The sequence below is a fragment of the Chrysoperla carnea genome, chromosome 3 (assembly GCF_905475395.1).
Source record: "Chrysoperla carnea chromosome 3, inChrCarn1.1, whole genome shotgun sequence".
Lineage (NCBI taxonomy): Eukaryota > Metazoa > Arthropoda > Insecta > Neuroptera > Chrysopidae > Chrysoperla > Chrysoperla carnea.
The window spans coordinates 34,144,513-34,167,606 of record NC_058339.1 but is presented as its reverse complement, the minus strand read 5'-3'; the positions used below and the strand labels follow the sequence as shown (position 1 = coordinate 34,167,606).

The window sequence follows — 23,094 nt, the reverse complement described above, 5'->3', positions numbered from 1 at the left end:
ATATTTAATCGAATTTCGTTTAAGTAGCTATGTAATAAAAAATCTTCGATATAAGAAATATACGTAGGTACATTGAAGGACGAGTTTCCATATGTATAGAATTGTTTTAATCTTTGGATTATAATAATTAGGATTAAACAGATTATATAGGTAATCGTTGAATTATATATTTGAGTAGATATATAATTTCAAATTGCATCCGTAGATTAGCTTAGTTTAAGCCAATCAAGGCATGCATTTAGGTTAGAAAAGTAGGAGAGTTAAAAATAGAGATATAAAAGCTACCATATCGCGTTAGTGAACGCGGATAAAAATCGCCGAAGAAGAAATTTTTTTAGTTTTTAGCGAAAATTAAAATAATCAACTGCATGAACTTCGTGGTTTATTGTTTAATTAACACGTCTAAGTTATTTAAATTTCCATACTGATATTGTCAATTCATAAACGCTTTTTATATGTTAATCGAAGAATAATCAATTTTTATTCTCGTAATAATTATTACGTGTAAATGTTTGAAAAATTTTCTTTATTACTCAATGATTATATTCTTTCATCTAATAAATGAATATATAAAGGTACTTCGCGTTCGTTTGTACTCTTTAAGAGGTAGATTATTATTTTATAAATATGTTGGTCGTAATTTTTTCTACTCATAAATTTATATTTCTTTGTTATTGAACTTGCTTAGAGTGAAATGTGTCTGATCATTGACTTTTTAGTGCCTAGATGTATTGTACATATAGAATTTTATTGCATACATTCCATCTATACACAATATATTGAAAGAAATTACAATGAATGTTGTTATAGACGTAAATATATTATATAAATATATTTGATTTTTTATTTTTGTTTTTATTTTCTTATAGAAACTTAGAATTTTTGTCTCGAAAATTGAAATAAAAAAGTTCTATGTTTGTTTATAGGTGTCTAAAATGTTTTAACGTTTTCTAAAGGATGTATAGTCACAATAGGCTATAACGACATTAAAGGGAGTCACAATTTTTGTTATAACCGATGAGTCGTTATAAGTGGTAGGATCAATTTTCCCTTGGTCGCTATAATCGATAAATAAGTTAAAAAGGGTCAAAATTATAATGTAGTTTTGTTGAACTGACTCTGGTTTTGTTTAACACGTAAAATGGTGACTATAACCAATATGTCGGTTTATAATTTCAATAAATAGATCGCTTTAGTCGATATGACTGGAACCCTAAACTCGAACTTGAAACATACCAAAGAACACTTAGGATCAAATTGCTTTTGAAACAAACAAAAAATCAAAATCGGTTCATGTATTTGGCAGCTTTGATGCCATAGGCACATAGATACACAGACACACGCGTCAAACCTTGTAGTAGTAGGTTAAAATTGAGGTGGAAATATTTTTCAAAAAAGTTAAATTACATAAAATTGAAAATTTTAAATGAAAATTAGCATAATTAGGTAGTTATTGGTCTGACCTCTCAATGTCATATACACTACGACTTTTTTATTTGATTTTACAACGATAGTTAAAGGTCCATTGTATAAAGTATGTGTATTGTACTTTTTATAAATTGTGTAAAAATTTACAATACCTACAACAATGCTTTTCAGCTTTGAGTAAATTTTTTCATTGTTACGTAATAATGAGCCAAGGAATGAAAAAAAATCTAAATTTGTTCGTAATCAGTCACACTTTATGTTTTTTATTCGTTCGATTTGCAATTTTTCCTTTCAGAAATCGTCGAAACTTACATAATTTCTTGAATAACAAATTATCGTTTTAAACATTTTGATATTGAAATTTCACCGATTGTAATGTCGTTAAACCATTATAATTTTAATAATCGGGATAGATAAAGTAGTGTAACTTTAGAAAAAAAGCAATTTCTATAATTTAAATTTGATGAAATGGAAAATCGTTTCGTAAATAATTTATGAGAAGAAACCAATATCTCAAACAAAAAGTTTAGATAACTTTTGAAAATCAGTTGCATTCAGAATAAATTTCCAATAAATTTACCACGTGAAATGTTCCGAAATTTTTGTAATTTGTATTTTCTTTGAAATATTTTACGGAAAAAATTAAATTCTCAACTCACATAGAAAGTATCGACCAAGAAAAGGCCAAGCTGACGTTTTCGAGGTTCCGTATCAGAAATATATCACATATAAAAATGACCCAACATAATATTACTGGCTAGAGAGATACAAAAGCATTTTATATAACAACTTCGCTAAATATTAGCACGGTTACTTTTAGCGTAAAATAAAATTTTTCGATGCTGTTTAAAGCTTTCTGCAAACTGCTCCCTATCTGCATGTCCTAAGGACAACAATGATAGTATGCTAAAGAACATCAACGGGCTTAAAACAAAAAGACTTGAAGATGAGATAAGAATGAAGGTTTCAGTCTTTAGAATTAATTAGTAAACGATATACTTAGTGTATAGACTGAAATTTCACGAAATTAATTGAATAGAAAATTCTCCCGACATACGATTTTTGACAATTTTCGTTACTAAGCTACTGATTCCTAAAATTATTACAAAGTAAGGGATAGGTTTGGTTTCATAAATACAGAGGGGTTACTCCTACATTCTTTGTTTTTGTTGTAGAATATCAAGTGTAATTCTCATATATATATGAAGTTATTTTGCGAACCCTACACACGAAAACAACAAGATGAGATAATAAACCTATATGTTGCGGAAACACACAGAATACAGAGGAAAACGCAGGTTGTTTGTGATATACAAGCTTTTATTTTTATAATCCTATGTATAAAAATAAATGACTTCTCAAGGACTTTCACTATATACTTGTGTTCGTTGTCAATGTTGTTCATATATTAATGAATTTTCACCCTTCTAAAATGCGTGGAGAAAATAGTGTGCTGGTGGAAGCAAGGAAAATATATTTTTGATCAATTATTAGAATTGCTAGAGGTATATTTTCTCAATGTTATACCTACTTCAAATAATTGAATTTATTTAGAATAAACTCGATTTATTTTTTAATGAAAATGGGTTGACAAATCAAATTTTTGATATTAATTAGTCAAATGGTTTTGTCATTTCTATATGTGTAATTATTTTAAGTGTTTTTCTACATAGATGAAGATTAATTAATTCACGTATCATTAATTTTGAGAAAGTGACATTCAAAAACAGAACATGTTTGAAATGTCATTGTTTTTAGGGAACAAAAAAATGCACATTGTTGATACAGATATTCACTAACTGAGCTTGTCAAGATGTTTTCCCTAATATACAAATAATATAACAGGCTTCCATCTCCTTATAACTTTTTTTAAGTTTACTACATAAGTGGCTTAATAATTGCTGTACAAATCTTAAAATCTGATAGCCCTATTGGGAGTCGGGAACACTGAGAACGCTGAGATTTTTAAAGTATAGGGTATAAGCACAATTTTTAACTGAGCTTTTCATTGTTGACATGGTTTCAAGTTAATATGCCTTGTATTATTTTCAATGTATCGTACATCGGACATTGTGTTTTGTCAGGTGTCGTATTCGTTGTGTGCATAGTCATGGTAGGGACAATAAAATCGATGCGAGCGCTTCCAGTGAAAAATTTTGGCGATAAAGGAGGCTGATATGACTAATTTGCAGTTCTTAATCATTTATGTTAATCTTATAGAAAATGTCAAATTAAAATTTTTGAAAAAAACTAATTAATTAAACTTAATGCATTAAAAATTGTGAAAATAAGAAATCAAATTGCACAAATATTATTTTTCTAATGTAAATTATCATAATTATTTATTTAAATTTGTGAGACAATAATATTAAATTTTCAATGTAAGTCATAAATGCAATCCATACAATTATTTATGCATCCTTACAATTCTATAATTAAAGTAGTGTATCGTTCCCATGGAAACGTCTCCTATAAAACTCACGCACGGTGCGAAAAAAAAGATTTTGAACTTGTTTTGGATATTTATCTTGCTATTAGAACCTCAAAAAATCGATAAAAAGTTATTGATAAGTTACGTTTTCTCAGATTTTTTTAAAGTTTATTAGCAATAATTTATTGCGAAATAAATTTCATCAAACCCATTATTATTTTTGTATATTGTTTAGATATCCTCAAATTTATTTTATTTCGCTATGACTATCATCAAAATACGAAAAATATTTGAAAAATTTTGATCTAATATAATTTTAATATAATGTTAATTGATATTTAAATATTTTTATTATTAAACATCTATTATTAAATTCCGTTATAAATAATAATTTCACTTTGACGAGTTTTATTATTAATTTAATAATATGAAATTATTTGAATCAATTTATTGACTAGAAAAAATTAAATTAACGGCATTAAAAACATATTATGGGATGTTGTTTGTCAACATTTTAAAATATGGAATTAAAACTTATTTTGTTGTCTTTATTAAGTGGGCGTTATATGTGCATTTTAAAAACAGAGGTGAAAGTAAAAAAAATACATTTCTATTTCTAGAAAAATTAAAAGTGTACGGTAATTACTTTCTTCCTTATTTAAAATATGCAAAGAGCCAACCTATGTTACCATGTTAGTAATTTTTTAATTGATCTTGAAAAGATAATGAGTTTGCGAGATAATACATTTACGTAGGGATTTTAATCATTTGCTCAGAAATTGCCCAATAAATTAATAAAGAAAGCACACACTTGGTAGGAGAGATTAGCCTTGATTTTTTTTAAAGATATCTTATACAGACACACAGATAAACACTTTAAACTTATAACACTACATCTTAAATCATTATCAAAGTAATGGTCAAGGGCATCAGATGAGATTAAAAGGATACTTTGAGAGCTATTATTTTTGGGACAAATTTTTGGAAATATTTTAATTGAAATTGAAATATTTGAGTTGAGTTTGTGCTTTTGAATTACTGTTTAGAATACCTAATTATTTTAACATTTATTTGACTATTCATTTGCATAGTAATTATTTATATGTTAAAATTATACGCCATGCCTTTTCCAAACTGAATCGGTTTTGAAGATCATCGCCAAGTTTTTAGTTTTTCGAGAATGAAGCTCGCACTTAAAACAAAGCTAAGATCACTCTCCGTTAAATTATCTTTCAAATGAAACCGAAAAAAAATTAAAATCGGTTCATCCGTTTAGGCGCTACGATGCCACAGACAGACAAACACACATACACAACTTATAACACCTCTTTTTTTAATTCGGGGGTTAAAAAGGACATAAAATGAAAATTATATAAAGACCAAGCATACACTAATTATCATAGCATCACCTCAGTTAGTCTTAAGGCGAAAATTAAAAATACTTTCACGGCAATAAAAATTAAAAATTCTCTTGTAAAAAATCCGAACATGAAACTTGATTGATAAGAAAATATTCGTGTATAATAAATATTTTACACAAGTTATTTAATAATATATTTTTAATTAAACAATTTCCACCGGTTGAAGGTTTTATAATAAACATACCCGGTATGCATTTCCACCATTTATAAATCATAACATTGTAACATTATAAATTACACAAACTCGACAAATGTTTTCCATCTCAAAATACATAATTCCCAAATGTAATATAATTATTGTTTGTATGTTGTTTTTGAAAACACGAAAACTGTCTGTGTTAATTATAAAATGAAAATACTTAACTGCTACCTTCATATTATGTAATTATTACAGTAAAATCAGTTCATTGCTGCTAAAAAAGTGGAATCACACTTTAGAAGCACCCGCTTGCCCGTTTAAATTGGACGTAAAATTTTTTATTTCTTTCTGAAGTTTTTCCTTGTGCTCTTGAAGTACGAAAGTTTCCTGACTTACGATGGAGACCTGGTAAATGTTGTAAATTTTATCGCCTAACATACACACATTCAGATCACTGATCGATTGGTAAGTCATCCTGAATTGTACAAGTCAGGTTAGTTTAAAGAAGTACCAAAGTATGCTTGTTTCTTTGAGGACCCTTTAGATTTTGTCAATTCAATATGCTTTCTTATTACTCAGAAAATGAAATAAGATCCAGCACCATGAAATGGGCCAACTGAAAAGTATACTTGTTGGAACTATGTTCTTTATCGCTGCTTTATAACTGTCAAGTTGTATTTTTAGACGAAAAATTTTATATTTTATCATTTAAAAAGATTGAGTTGTAAAAGTTATCAGAAGTTAAAGAAAATAGAGATAATTTAAAGTAAGTACAATTCAATTTTATGTTATGTCATAATAAAATACCTAACCAAACCAAACGTAATATACTCACATGTTGTGTTGACTAATAAATTAGATGTCTTTTTTAAACTAATACTACAATTATTTCATACAGTAAAAACTTAAAGTAGCTAAAAAATTAAATTGTTTAAAGAAACAAACAATGATTTGATTTTTGAAATTAATACCAATAATTTTTAGAAAAATATCTTGTAAATAAAAAAGTAAGCCCTACATTTATGTTGTACCAAGATACGAAAGGAATATAGTTCCTACCGGGTGTTCCACGGCATGAATATTGAACAATGAACATCACCTAAGGGTAGTTTTATGGCAGAAAATTATTGAAAAAATACTCATCAAACTTTGATAAATTCTAAAACTATCCGAAATAGATGGCTCCGTAAAAATCTAAAGGATTCACTGTACAACTGTTGTTTGCCTCTGTTGCGTATATGATTTGTTGCATGGCTGGCGTTAATTAGTTTCTACAAACTGTGAGTTTCTAAGTAACCAAGTAACAAGATGATATTATTTTAGTTCATATCTTTCCTAGTCCCCTGACAATGATATTCTCTACTACGTTCTGTAGTATACACAAACACATACCTACGTACTTATACAAAAACATCGGTTGACTGACGACGTTCATTGGTTGAAGTTGAGGGTTGATGCTGATGATATCCCCAACGGCGGCGTCCTTTAGAATAAACTTAGCATAACGTTTCCCATCCATATGTCAACCATTTATTTCTTTCTGGAGATTTATAGAGGGTGTTATGGTTCATTACCTTTTTCTTTTCCTACATCGTAAAAGTACTATGTAGCTATGAAATAATGAGCTTATGTATATGATTTTTATAGGATTTGTTAGCGATATCTCTTTTTACCGAACGCATTTACAACGTACAAATTTGTTTCGACATGCATCAGAAAAAAATTGTTGGAGATTTTCTTGGAATTACGTGAGAACAGATATATATCGTTTTTTTTTTCGTCATCTAGAAATGTTTAATATGAATTACTTTCGCGTTATAAACAATATTTTAATGCATAGGGAAAGAAAAATTGACAAAATTTACCATATTGAAAAATAAACAACCTAGTGGTTGGAATATATAACTATTTTACCTACGAAACAGAAGTTTCTGAACAGTTTTCTGTGCGAAAAATAGCAAACTTATAATAGCGTATGCAAATTTACTATTTCTCGCATAGTTTATTGTAATTGACAATTCTTGGACAACTTCAACACTTATTATACAATAGGTATATTATTTAAAAAGTCAAAATTAAAAAATAATGTCGCTTGTGTTCGCGCTTTCAGTGCCTAGTTCTTTAAATTTATTTAATAACTGTTAAATTAATGCAAAAATTAGCTGTAACAGCATTTATACATATTTGTTTCGTGTATGAACTTTATTTTAGAGAGTTGCCATAGTAACAACACATTATTTTATGAATATTATTTTATGAATGGATCTATAAGTCTTTGGATTGTATATGTTTTTTACAATGAAAAGTCAATACTATTTTCTAACAAATTTAAATAAGGTATTATGTTAATTTATACTTTCAAAATATTATTTGTGCAATTGCTATTTTTCAATAATTTTAATATGACATTTACCATCTCATTTATATGTAAACAATTGAAAATTACTCATATTTTAAATAAAACACATGATTTATTACAAATTTTATAAGATAACAGCGCTGCGTTCGATTTAGCTGCCCCCTCCAACTACTCTGCTCCCTGCCAATAGTCTTGGCACTCATGTAATATCTAAAAGGTAGTTAATTATATTATTTTTGAGGAAATATTTGCACGTCCAAATTATGCTTAGAAAATCGTTTTCCTTATTTTAAAAAAGCAAAGTTGATGTTGAAATATATATTTGTGTTACAATGTAATTTATGAAATAATATACTTCAACTTCAAATTGCTTTTTATGAAACAATTGCTATAGAAATATTGTTGAATCAATACCTAATTAATAAAACTTAAAAAATATAAACATAAAATTTATTGCCATATTAAATAAGAAATATTTGACGTAAAAATTTACTTTATTTATTTATTTTGTTTTTTTGTTAACTTAAAAAAAAAAAACAATTTCATAAAACGAAATCTAATACATACACAGAAATATTATTATGGAAAAATTTGTGTTAGTAGGTACCATAGCTTTAAATAATATAAGACTTAGTTTTTTCTGTTGTTAAATCGCCTTCAATTACCTTAGATATTATTTTTGTTATATCAGAAAATAATAATAATAATTAAATCCTACGGCTATTTTTGCTATACCTATACATAAATCGCGAACCAAAGTAAATCTATATGTATGAATAGAAAAAAAAAACGTAAATACTAATTTAAGAATAAAAATTAAAAAAAAAAATATTTCTCTGGAAGGTGTTTTGTATATTTGTTGATGAGTACTAATTTTCTCGATAATTATGCAATAATTATTGAAATTTAGATATCCATTATGGAAGATAAAATATATATTTCAATGGATATTTTTTGCTTCGTGTTATTTTTTATATTATTTCCATATAATTAGAGTTAAAATATGTATATTTATATATCTGGTGATTTATGTCATTGGGGGACAAATCATTTCCTTAACGATTCAAATTTCGGGGAAAAATTAAAATAGAAGAAACTTTACATTGAGATATTTTCTGAGAAACATATCGAGGGCACATAAAATATTCTATTCTATTGATTTCTATTCTTGTCTATTAATTTCATAAAAACTTAGTAATGCTTACAGAAGAACAGAAGCATAATAAAGCAAGGCACTAAATCTAAATTATTAGGAAAAACCAACAAATCAGTAAAATCCCGATAATTATTGGATTAGATTAGTAGATGTATATAAGTGTTCAACGAATTACGATATTCATATTATGATGTGAGTGGTTTTCGCGGATATATTTTGTTCAATTCAACAAAGTAATGTTTATACTTTTGTACATAACTGGACTGTATCCGAACGCTTATAGTAAAAAACCTAAAATTATTTTGTGTAAAAGTGATTATAAATTGCCGATTATAAATTTCAAATAAAATGTTTATAGTTTGTTAAAAACTCTATTTGTAGTTAGGACTTAATATGCATTTCGTAAACTTAATTTATTAATCGGTTTTCAGTTTAAGATTTATTTTGTATCAGCGCAAAAAAGTTCCTAAGAAGTAACTTTAACTTTGTCTCTTTGAAAATTTGTGCTTTGGCATTCGTGTGTTTAGAAATGAATTCCAAAATAAAAATTTATATTTACTACACGTGTATAACGTTTGAATTGATGACGGGTTTTTTCATACTTCTTTAAAACATTCAAATTTTACGAAAAATATTTGACTTTTGAATGGTACTTTTTATATACGCCTAATTTTTTTAAAATATAACCGATTTCAATTGATTGATTTGAAATATTTTTTCAAAAACAAATATTTATTTTTTTGTTTTTGTTAAACATAAACGAAATATGATCAATTTTTATTGTAATGTCGTAAAAATAAAGTAATATTGTAAACAATAATAACAAGACCTAGATGAATTTGTTATCGTACTTTTTTTACTGGTTTTCGTAAAAAAATTTTAAAACTGAAAGAATTCAGCTTAAATGGGTAATAAAATTTAGAACCAAGCTTCGGAAACGTTGAGTATTGCCATAAGATTGAAGCATAATTTCAAAACTTTGCTGTTATTTAGTCGTTTCAATATCATAAGTTATTTTTCTAGTAAAATTCTACCCGCTTCCGTTTTCGAATCAGAAAACTGATTAAAGTTCATCTTTAATTATGCTTAAATTAAACTTTCATCTTTAATTATGCTAGTAAAACTGTATGAAATAAGATATTTTTACAGTTTACACCATATAAGCCAAATGGCAACAACTCGAGACGAGGATTTGAATATGGGAATTGTATAAATCGAATAAAGTCCATAATTGACGAAAAAAGACACATTCTCGTCACATTTCCTCTTCTGGCAATACAAAAGTTTTTGTTTCTAGTTTTATGATTCATACAATCATCAAAATATTTTTGTTTATATTTAATAGAAATAAATAAATAAATAATAAAAACAATATTCACATTAAAAATCATAAGTGATATAAATTACATAAACATTACGGTAAATTCAGTTTAATTTTTTGTTCTTCATATAAAATAAATCGTAAACTTTCTTTACCCATCGAGCCTCAAGTTCATTGCAACCATATAATAATAACAATTTCAAAAGAAATATAAAATAATAATAATAATAATATTAAAAAAGATTATATAATTATGAACAAATAATACTACAATTGAATATTGTTCACATTATGAAACAAATGAATGGAATAAAAATATCAGTAGTTCTCAAACAAAAACAAAAATGTATGTATTTTTACTATTTAATATATTACAGTGAAAAAAGTTATTCGCATAATTATAATCCCAACCAAGATCAACAACCTTAGAAACAAAACATAACAAAAAAAAAAAGATTATAATCTTTTCAAGATTATATGTATATAGAACTTCCGGTCACTGATACCGATATAACTTGCGGAGGTCTAGTAAAAATGTAGTATGTACTGCAGGCATGGGCGAGTTATTTTAAGTCAAAGTCACCGTTGTTAAAACTTTATTGAGTGCCATAAACTTTATAGCTCCTAGGGGAGGAAGCAAGACGGGTATACGACTCTTCTACCTATCTCAGTTTCTCTAATAGTAATGAGATAATAATAATAATGGGGTTTAACCTCCGTTTCTCTGACATATACGCCTATAACAGAGGCCACCCACATCATTATTTGTGAATCTTTATTTATTTAATTACAAATTATATTTACAATTACATTTTTGATGTGGGTGGAGTCGGTTACTACGTTCTTATCCAAGCGACGACAATGTGATCAATTCTGCACTCCCATTAATTATAATTGTTCACACTGCCGCTGCCTGGATTCGAACCCGCAACCTAAGTCTAAGTAAACTTACGGTCTATAACTAATGCCTTAGACCGCTCGGCCACTTAGGCTCTTAGTAATGAGATAGGTAGAAAAAAAAATGTTATCTCTTTGTCTTACTCGTATTATTGTATGACATTGGTTAGGTTGTCGCTGTCTTGCTCGTTATTTAGTTAGAGAAGTGTTAGGGACATCTCTAAGTCACATTTGCCCATGCCTGATGTATTTATTTTATGACACTGTAAAATTTCTAGACTAATTAAATATGTAACCGATTATAATTCATTTTATTTTTGTGATTAATGACATATGTTTGACAAATTTCTTTTTCACATACACCGTTCCATCTTCGTTTTTTGTTCTTTCAAGTTCAAAGCCCCCGTTTAAAATTTCCGGAATTAAAATTAGAATGTAATGGTAATTTTACGAGAGTTTGGAAAATTTTAAAAACGTTTGAAGTGTAATTACTCAAAAGTATATAATATAAGCATAGTTTTTCTAACTTAAACATTTACGTTCAAAGTTCAAAAATATAAATTTTTGATCAATCAATGTAAATATTAAGACAGGAAAATTTGTAGAGGATGAAGTGCAATAATTGCTTGTTCTAAAAATTTCCGTTTGACTAAGAACAGTAAAAAATTTCAAAATTACACATCAAAATTAATGAAGTCGTATCTCGTGAAAGGTAGATTGAATCCAAAAACTGCAATCGATGAATAATTGCTTAAGCCTTCTGGGATACTCTGTATATAACTTCACTATAACTCCCCTCCCCTCAGTCCAGAATCTCGTGGAGTATTCTCGACGAGTATAATCGCTAAGGCTATCTCATTGCTATAATTCGAAGAAATCGAAGTGGGAATAGGGACGAAAAAAACTTTTTCAGCACAGTTCAACAAGAGCGAGGTATGCTATCCAAAATAAATACTTTCATTTGGGGAACTTTTTAAAACGGGATTGGAATTTTCAAAATTCAGTCGGACATTTGAACATATGAAAATTTTATGTCAATTTCCTATCAATCAAAAAGTATTGTGTATAAAATCCACCTTAAGGAGCGAGTGATTGTAAAACATGTTATATAATAATGAGTTTGGATTCTATATTTTAAGTCTCTAAAACTATTGACCTGCTCAACAATTAAAAATTTTTTGTTTGCATAAAATATATTATTTTCATTGTTTAATTCTTTTTTACAGCATTTAAAATTGTTAATTGAATTAAATTTTATGGGTACATAATAAAATTTTACTTAATATTTGTTTTTTTCTCTTGTGTTTTAAAGATATTTTATTCTACCGGCTAATATCAAATACACACTTCTAAGTTCATTTACACCCGTATTATAGTACTAGTGTGAGACTTTATTGTACGTGTTTATAGAATAATATTGCAATATTGATATGTTCATATAGTAATTTTTAATATTATAAAATGTACGAGTTAAATACCCGTTGAAAGATTAACGGAGGTATGCATTTTGAAAGATAAACCCAGTCTTTTTAAATTAATGGTGAAATGATTTATTGAAATGCCACTTGCATAGTTGTTCATTGCAGCCTCGTTATCGGAAAACAAGATATTTCCATTGCTCCCTATTGTTAAAAAAAAATTAAATACAGATTATTAAAATACGAACTAAGAACTGTCTGGATTCTTATTTTTTCCTTTGCAAATCACTTCATATTGTATATTGTATATCGATAATTGTATGTCGATAATTGTACCGATGCCAGTGCTTCCAGTGTACAATTTTGGCGTTAAAGGAGGCTGTTATGACTAATTTGCAATTCTTTACATGTTAATGTTACAGAAAATGTAAAATTAAAATTATTGAAAAACACTAATTAATTAAACGGTGCGAATAACGAAATTGTCTGTCCATGCTTTAGCACTTTATTTTATGTCGTATATCGAAAAACAACGAAATTGAATAACCATGTTACTCCGTGGTATTATATAATGTTTAAATCAAAGCAAATATTCCACAAAAACTCTTTTGGATATTTTCAGTTTAAATATCCAATATTCAATCATTCTGTACTAGTGCAAAGTATATATTGAGTATTATTAAAACTTTTTATTTTGTAGAAAAAGGGAAAAAAACCTATGCAATTGTTTTATGACTTTAAGATATATAATAGCTTAGTTTTTTCCTTTTTTTGTTGTTGTTGTTGCTTTAGTGTGTTATAATGTAGGTATAATTATCTTTGCTAATTATAGCCATCATATTATCTTGTTGTTTATATTCAGAATAGATATTAACATTTATTTAATGTTTTCAAGTCTGTCTGTTTATATCTGGTCTAGTCGGTGTTGAATGTCTTGTTGCTTGCAATCTTTTGTGAAGAAGTCTTGCACATTTTAGTGTTAAATTACATTAATTATAATAATATTTTGTTTTATAGCGTGCAAATAATAAATTTAATTTATTTTATTTTTCATAATTTTTAATTTTTTTTTTAAGCTTATTTAATTTTGGTGGAATTTAACTTAATGTGTGTAATATTTGTGAAATATCACTGTTTAAGGAACTGTACATCCTTGATCTTCAATGTTGTCACTAAAGAGCACAATAGACTCTATAGAAATTAACAAATCAATAAAAAACACACGAAAAGGTTGAAAAAAATTAAAATTAAAACTTGTGCAAAACCGGTTGCGCATCATCTCATGAAAATATTAAACTATGTTTCAATTAAAAGATTTAGGTAATTAATTAATTTTTGGTCTGGAAGGATATCAAAGGACGAATAAACAAGTATTGCATCCTGAACCCTTAAAATAAATTGAATAACCTGAACACGCATGAATGTACTTCATAAACAAAATATAATTTATATTTGTAAATTATTTATATAAAAAATTAAATTATTATCATAATATAAAACTAATTCGAACGATGTTGATAAATTCTGAAATATTTGCATGGAATTATTAGTAAATAATAATTAATTATTATTGAAAAATTTATTAATTGAATTGATACTTTATTGATAATTTTAATTTATGTGTAATTTCTATAAATATAATTTGACACATATGAGGGATATTATTAAATTTAATTTCCTTTTAATTAGTAAATTAATTTTATATTAATTAGATGTTTATTATTCATTATCAGATATAATTAAGTAAAGTGTTTAATGATTTTGATATTGTATTATCCAAATTCCCAACTTTAAAGATTACAAACTGAATACTTTGTAGTATATCTAACTATTTATTTAAATTTGTAAATTCTTTGTTTAACGAAAGTAATCTAGCAAAAAATTCAATACTTCAAAATGACCAAACATCATTCTGAGGTGTCCATTGAAGAAATTGCTCTATAAAAACACGCTCAGTTGCCAAAAATACCGTTTTTGTATTATTTTGGTCAATTTTACTCTTAAAGATTTTACGCAAATTGAAAGCAGAAATATTTTCCAGATTCTTTAAAATTTTTCAAGGTTTCAAATCTCTAAAAATCGGAAAAATCACCAAAAATTCAAAAATCGTGTTTATTTATTACTAGAGTGTGATATAATTGAGAAATACTCCAACTCTGACGAAAAGCTTTCATTTCTTAGAATTCCATAAAAAATAAATATAAAAGTAGCTAACGTTTTACATTGAAGTGAGCTTAAAGTTTTTACAGCGATTTTTACTCGCTGGATTCGAATTTGTTTTAGTCAATCATACATTGAAATTCAATACGTCTATTGTAATAATTTTGAACAACCAGTTTTTTTTCCCCGAACTAAAAAAAAAGGAGTGTTTTGTGTGTGTCTGTCTGTGGCATCGTAGCGCTAAACGGGAGAACCAATTATGATTTTTTTGGTTTTGTTTAAAAGGTAATTTAATTGAGAGTGGTCTTATAATTAAAGTAATTTAATGGAGAGTGTTTTAAGGAGTAGGATTCCGTACCCAAAAAACTGTTTAATCTTAAAAAACCCTAATTTATTTTTAACGTTTTTTGTATGTATAATTATTAATAAAATATTGAAGAAGTAACTATCAAGGTCATATTTTATGTATATTAAATCATTAATTCATAAATAATAAATTAATAAAATAGAGTTGCATACATAAATATTGTAATATTTATTATTTTAATATAAATATTACAATAAATAGACTAAAGTATAAGAAGTGTGTATATATGCATGATGGGTTCACTAGATAGCAGTAATCTAGAAGTAAAATGTGTTCTCAGTCGTGAAAGTATTAAGTAAGATTAACTTATGTATTATAAATAAGTAGAGATTGTTGTCTTATGTTATTATTATTAAACTCTTTCAAGTGCGCTCGCTGAAGATCAAGTTCATTATTTAAATCTTTTTATATTTTATTTATTATTTAATAATAAATACATGCGGTAATCTGACTTTGACTAAATAAAAACTTTCACTGCCAACACAATACATTAAATTACTATATTTTGCATAATTTAATAATATATTATTATTATTTTTTATTAATAAATATTAATTTTTTGATTATACAGCAGTTATTATGTATATTATTTGGTTAATTATTAATTATTTTTGATCTTGAACGAGAAAATTTTTTTGTTTATTTTATATTATTTAGAAAAGATTGGAAAATAAATTTATTTAACCTTGAAAAAATTGCAATAGAAGCAAGGTATTGTAAGTTTTCGGATTGACCATCTTTATAATATATCGAAATGCATGTCTTTGCAACTTAACTCTAATTTGACTGTTATTTTTCAAAACGAGTGTAAAACCCGATTTAAGTACTTCCATGATCTTAATCATTTTAAGGCATTTAGGTCCCGGACCAAAAAGATCAGAATATTAAATAAATAGAGCTACATTAAAACTGTTGGGATATAGTTTTTCATACATTTCATTATCCAACAAATTTTTGTAAATTCAATCACAAAATTGTTGAAATTTTTGAGGTCATACATGTCACGGCATTAGTACACGATGAATATTTTTTAAAGATAATTGAAAAAAATAAACACAATTTATTTTATTGTATTTATAAAATGCTTTTTGCGTTTATAAACTCGTTACGCTTAATTTTAATAAACATAATATTATACACAATAAAATTAGTATAAATATAAAATTATCATATGTGAAAAATATTTAAAATTTCCATCTTACCTTTGTTGAATTTGAAGACTATTATATGAGATTATAATGGAAATCTGTAAAAAAAATAAAAACAATAATTATTGTTAATTAAATATTTAAATTTTAAAAAGAAGTAATCACAACTTCAGCTAACGGTGTTAAATTTATTCAAAATATTCTTTTTTTTAAATACTGTTTTTTTGTGTGTTTATATTAATTTTGCAATGAACTGTTACGTTTGAACAGTTAGTACACGTGTTTGTGCATAATTTTCTAATTAAATATTAAAAAAAAAACAATATTTAACTAAGTAATTATAAATAAAAAAAAGTAAAATGATACATCGGCTCCGGTTAGTTAAGTTTTTTAGTTGTCAGAAATTAAAAGTATAATTTTTTTAACAATTTATTTATTTACTCGTTTTTAAACTTTCATTTGATTTTTAAATAGTTCGCTGCTTAGAACTTTTAAAGCAAGGCTATTAAAAAATTTAAAAATCGAAAATGTTTGATCGATTTATTTATTTTTTGACGAAATTTTTTCAAACTAGAATAAAGTTTTATAATTCACATTCAAAATGCGTCTATTTTATTAACATTTTGTGTATTTGCCAGTTTTCTCGATTTGTCGATTTGTTAAGATTAAGCCTATGCTGCTATAAATACTTTTATGAATTAAATTACTAACACGAAGAAATTTTTATTACGTATTACGGTACCTTCTATTTTCTGATTAGATAACAGTTATTTCTAATATTTTTAGAACATTTACCCTTTCATGAATGTTATTTCGTATGTCAATGGCATATAAAATTACAAAAATGATTTGATATTTTATAAATTGATTAATTTATTATAACGCCTACAACAACAAATAACAGAAAAATATATTATTAAAGAGTTTGTCGACCTGATTTATGATTGATTAGTTTTAAAATATATTGAATGTTAAAATTTATGAGATCACATGTGAAGAGAATTCATTCAATAGTTTTATAAAGAAAAAGTGAAGCCACGGTTGGAATAAGCTATAGAGTACAGACCAATATCTTAGACAATAACTTTAAAAATAAGTAAATTATTGATTTATTATAGCCTAACTTATTTCTGTTTTGTAATCACTTATCACAGTTTTGTTTATAATAATCGCGCAAATCCAAATTTTACATTTTTGAAAAATAAATTATCCTTTCTTTTAAACTACTCTTATATATCCAGATATATATATAACATACATTTTTAAGTGATAGAGGATTTTTCAAAATGTTAAGATATAATGTTTTTGAGTTTCAAGACGAATGACAGCAACTTTCTATCATACATATTTAAATACACAGAGTTCACAGGTATTAAAAATAAGAATAATTGTAAAGGAAATACTTTATAATGATGATTAACAGTTAAATTAGCAAATAAATAACTAAATTAGCTAAGGAAATTCTATGAATGATGAATTGTAAGAATCATTTTATAATTATGTATATATATGTTGGTATTAAATATAAACGATTGATTCTAACAGAGTCATATGTATTGTTATTAGAAAATAAAATATAAATTATCGATTTATTAAACGTATTTGTATTGAAATTTATTAGTTAAACTAATCAACAAATGTTATTTTTTATTAACTATTTTTATTACTAATCTGATAAAAAATACTGTATGTTCCAAAAGTAATGTGCGATTTACCCAACCCAAGATTAAATTTAATAATAATAAATTTCTTAAACGCAGAGTTATTTGGAAGTAGAATCTTTGCAATTTAAAACTTTTTGTCTCAAATTCTGGGTAGTTAATATTTCGAGAAATGTATTATCAAGAGCATCAGAGTGCATTCACCTAGTCTAAATAGACAGACATACAAAAATGTGGCCTAAATTTTTTATATCCTCTGGCAACCTCAAATAAGATTGCATGCAATATCAGTTATGGGGGGTTTCCACATAGGTAGGTATATTGCAAACGTCATTAGTAATACACATGAAATTCGTCATTTAAAATTTAAACTAATTTTTAAGAGTTCGTTATTTACAGTAATGCGATTTCTTAGAAATTTATACTATTTTGTTAAAAAAACACGATTTGCGCCATCATTCATCAAAAAACTTTCTTTAATCATTCCATTTTTCTTTTTTATCTTTCGGAAAAAATGTTTAACTGTAAAACAAAATGCTGAAGACAGGATAGCCTCAACTTTTGATAAATGTATTTGTGACAGTAAATGTGTTCCCAAAATTTACATTTTAAAGTTGAATACGTTAAGAAGCTTACTTCTTTATTAGATAATTATCGTAACATTATCAAAATCCTTATCATGGTACCGGTAAGTATCTTTTTGCATTGTGCTGATTGCATGATCTTAAATTTTTGTAAATGAATAATCGAGCATACCATTTTTCAGTATAGTTTGCAAAGTTAAAAGATTCTTGTTTTATCGAAATGTAATGTTTTGCAATTGATTTTGCAACAAGTTTCATTTAGTTATTGAATACTTATTTTTTTTTGTGTGGTAACTACAAAAAAGTTAACTTGTTTATGATACACTGCACATAAAAATACTCTTATAATATATTAAAATTGTATATTTTATAATATATAGGTTTATAATATATATTAAAACTAAAAACTACAAGAAACAGGTATTTTATCCAGAAGCTTTTCATTGTTTATTTAGACAATGAATGTCTACACTTTACCACAGTATATACGTATGCATGCATGTATGTATTATACGTTGTCTATCTTTGTCAAATTGTCTAGATATTGTTTGTCTCTGTTAATATTACATGTATCCTTACAGAAGAAATCAGGTAAAATGTTGTGCCTTGATTATAATATACCTTGGATCTCCTTTCAATTTTCTGAAGGAGATTCTTATCTCTGATACAGCAATTGCAAGCAAATAAAGCTAATCAGAAGGCAACCAACCGAGAGAAGGATTATACATTTGTTTTTAATAAAGATCAACAAATAATGATGTGAGTGGCCTCTCTTATAGGCATATATGTCAGAGAAACGGAGGCTAAACCTCATTATCATTTGTTGATTAATACATTTGTTTTTGTTTTCAAGTGAAGTAGAAATTAAATTTTTTTTTTCTGAAACTGTTAAACATAACGTAAAGTTTGGAGTTTCATGTACCTTCAATTAAAGGTATTCTGCCTTTTGTTATTAAAAAAATCAGTTGACCTTGTGACGACAACCTGTGCCTCATAATAGAGCTTTATTAACAAGCTCAAACTGAGTTTCACCAGGCGTGAAATAAATAGATGCATATTAAGGAACCATAGTAATTTAAAACAATACTGTTCAAATGTATGAATGAACTGTCTAAAAATAAATACTCAACTCTCTTAATGTCTAGTAATTTTCTCGAAAAACTTGTTGAGTTTCTAATGTAGCAATCACAAAAACAAAATAAAACATATGAATATCGCGATCTAAGGTACAGTACCCAACCATATCCTTACAGGCGATATACTAGAAATATAAAAAAGAAGATTATATTATATTATATTATTTATTTATTTTATCAGAGGTGGTATATTTTTAATATCATAATAATAAGGCTTATTTAGGATAATCATTGTTAACGGAAGTAGCACTTTAATATTTGAACTTTTCCCTATATTCTAGTCATTTATTATTCACTGAATAATGTGTTTGTGCACGCCGAAAGAGGAATTAAAACATCTGCTCTACATAAATCCAAAAGCATTCTATTGCATATTCGCAAATCCATCGAATGATATTTAATTAAAATTTGCAAAATTTTTTTAGTACACTGTTTTATTGATAGTGGGGCAAAATAATTTGTTTTTGACTTATCTTCGCGCTGAAATAAGAAAGAGTCCAGGTGTCAAAATCACGGCAATCTCATAAGCGTTGTTACTAAATGTTGCCTACATACCCATTGATCAGATTACACGAGTTTTTTTTTTTATAAATAATCCAAAAAAGTATATGCTAGGAAATCAAAAAAAAAATTTCCTTTTATTTTTTTAATAAAATCGAAATTGTGTCGTCAAATCAATTTGTATGCAGTTTATTTTTTCCCATAAAAGAAATATTCAGGGCTTTTAAAATTTTGTACCTATTTTTTTGTGATTCAATCTAAGATCATTTAAACGAAGGATATTATGAAGTGTTGTTGTTACTGGTGCCGTAAAAGTTTTACAAATATTTTTTAAATCGAGGTAAAAAACAAATATTAACTTAAGACATCAGTTATGTGCAGTATCTTTAAACATTTATTAAGTATTAAAAACTAGTTTCTTTTATTCCTTTCATTTTTTAAGTAAAATTCTTTTCATATTTTAAAAAGAAATATTTTATTGAAATAAAAATCATATTAGATAATTGGGAAAAACTTTCACATAATTGTAAAGATAAGATGTTTCTGGAATAAGATAAAAATTAATATAAATTGCAGCAATAGTTTCTCAACGTGTTACGATGATCGGAAAATATATCTGCCGTAGTATGTCTGTCTAACCAAAGTAAAAACTCCGCAAATCGCCACTGTTTTAATAGAATTCACATTGCAAAAAAAAAATACAACCACTGTGAATATAATAAAAATAATAATAATGTGTTCACTGTATATACATTAAACTGCATTAAAGTTGGCATCACATAATATTATTTTATAAAGCCCAAAGAGATGCTGCAAAAAAAAAATTATTGTAAACGACTACAGCATAGGCCAGGCGAACATCGTCTTGCGAAATGTAAAAATGGCAAGAGAGGCAACAGTCACAACACAACAACTGAACAATAACTATAGCACATTATTGAATATTTCATGAGAGAGTCGAGCCGATCAACTCTATAATATAAAAGTCTTCACTACTAAAAAGTCACATACTTTTTTTTTGTATTTCGTTTTGTAATTTTTTTTTGTCCATTTTTTGCTGCTGTTGTTATATTCCTTGGTTACAAATGCAGATAACATTGGTATGCGCCGATGTGTGCAGAGTAAGTACTGTTTATATCAAAATAGGAATTTATTTGATTATACCTCCACAGGGTGTAACGCTGTCCACGGAGGACATTTATCCGAGCCATATGGAGGAGAATCACGTTCCACAGTGGAGTGTTTATATCAAATTTCTGGTCAAAATATAATGAACAAACACAGTAAACATAAATTGAATGACACGGTAAATCGAGAATTGCAACAATAATAACATGTATTCCTAAGAGCAGGTAGATTGCGGCTTACAAAATAGGCAGGTGGTTAGGCTGATGTAACTCAAGTGACCGGCTTTTGATGAAAAAAAGAGATGACTTTTGACCAGATATTTGGTATAAATACTCCACTATGCGTTGGCTTGGATCACTATAGTAGCTTCAGATAGATATACCTTAGTAGTTCACGGGCCAAATACAAAGGCAATTGGTCCGTTTCACCGCGGGTTCTAAAAGTGCTATTTATTATTCTGCTGCCTCAGAGTATTTCTGATTTTGCTCAGAACACGTCTTCTTGTTTGAAATAGTTGACACAAAAGAAGTATATTCCTGTCCGCTTAATATTCGATCCGCACATTTAGCAAAAGTAATATTCTCTCTCTATTCATGAAGGATGACAATTTATGCCACGCTTGATATATTCAAGTGTTCCAAGTGGTTTTTTAACGAAGTACAGCAAATAAGCAAGTTTGATGCTGTGTTTCATTGATTATCAATCCAGTAGCCTGGAGATTTGTAAATTTCTACTGGACACAGAACTTTTAACCCGAGTTGCAGTTCATAAAAGCAAAAAGTTGATTTACCCTGATGATATTTCAAAAAAACAAAACCACTTATCACTATCAAGTAAGCTGAAATTCGACAAAATATTGTATTATGGTTCAAATACTTAAATTATTTAATAATAATTTAAGTATTTGAACCATCATTTGATAAATAAAACTGCGCTTTGACTCTGTATAACGAGTAGCCATTGTGGAATTCCTCTTTTCCAGCAGGGGTAATTCGATTCACTAAGCCTCGAATGTAAAGCATAAAACTGAAAAATACTCTATAATCAATAAAAACGAAGCAATCCTACACTTGAAATTCTCAATAAAATCATTGAATAAAATTTCGATTTTTATTTGATTTGAATCAAATCGAATTATTCTGATTTAAAAAAAAAAAAAAAAATAGATGTATATAGACATATACTTGCAAAAATTGAATATGGATTTGTTCGTATATTTCAAATGAAATGGCTAACAATATTGTATGTTATACTCTGGGTAGACGTTAAGACGGTAAGGAGACAACGAAAGATTCTGTCGCAGACACAATGAAAACATACATTCATACTGCTTATAACAAATACATTTAGATAAAACATGTATTTATTATATACATTTTTATCCCGAAGGTGGGGTAGTAGTTTTATCGTACAGTTCAATTCTCTTTTGAACAGTATCGATGACGCATCGTTTGAAGAATGATACAAATCGGTATCGAGTTGTAGTTGTTAATTATTTAGGCTTTTAAAAACTCTCTTCGTCTAAATTTAATGCCATTGCCAATATACTAGCTTTTCAGATAACCTAACTTCCCATATCCCATGTTTTTACAATTTTATGCATGTTTTTGTTGTTATTGTTGTTTTTTTAATTTTGAATAAACGACTGCAATGTATTTTCTCTGTTTTTTGTTTTTAGAATTTAATTAAAACATTAAAAAACTGTTTTTGTTTTCACATTTCATTTAATTGTTATTACCTTTTAAAAAACTGTTAAAAATACGCTTCGAAATAAAATAACGCAAACGTACGTGCTTCCCTCAATAAATTTATACGTTTTTTTGTGTTGCTGTTAACAGA

General features: G+C 26.9%; 1 protein-coding gene across 1 annotated transcript in view; it reads right to left on the bottom strand.

The window, feature by feature from the left end:
• Positions 1 to 23,094, bottom strand: part of LOC123296859 (titin) — a 111,220-nt gene that overhangs the window by 81,550 nt on the left and 6,576 nt on the right. Inside the window, exon 2 of the mRNA XM_044878535.1 lies at positions 16,300 to 16,343. The gene's annotated coding sequence lies outside the window, so the exon portion shown is untranslated. The remainder of the gene's footprint in view (positions 1 to 16,299; positions 16,344 to 23,094) is intronic.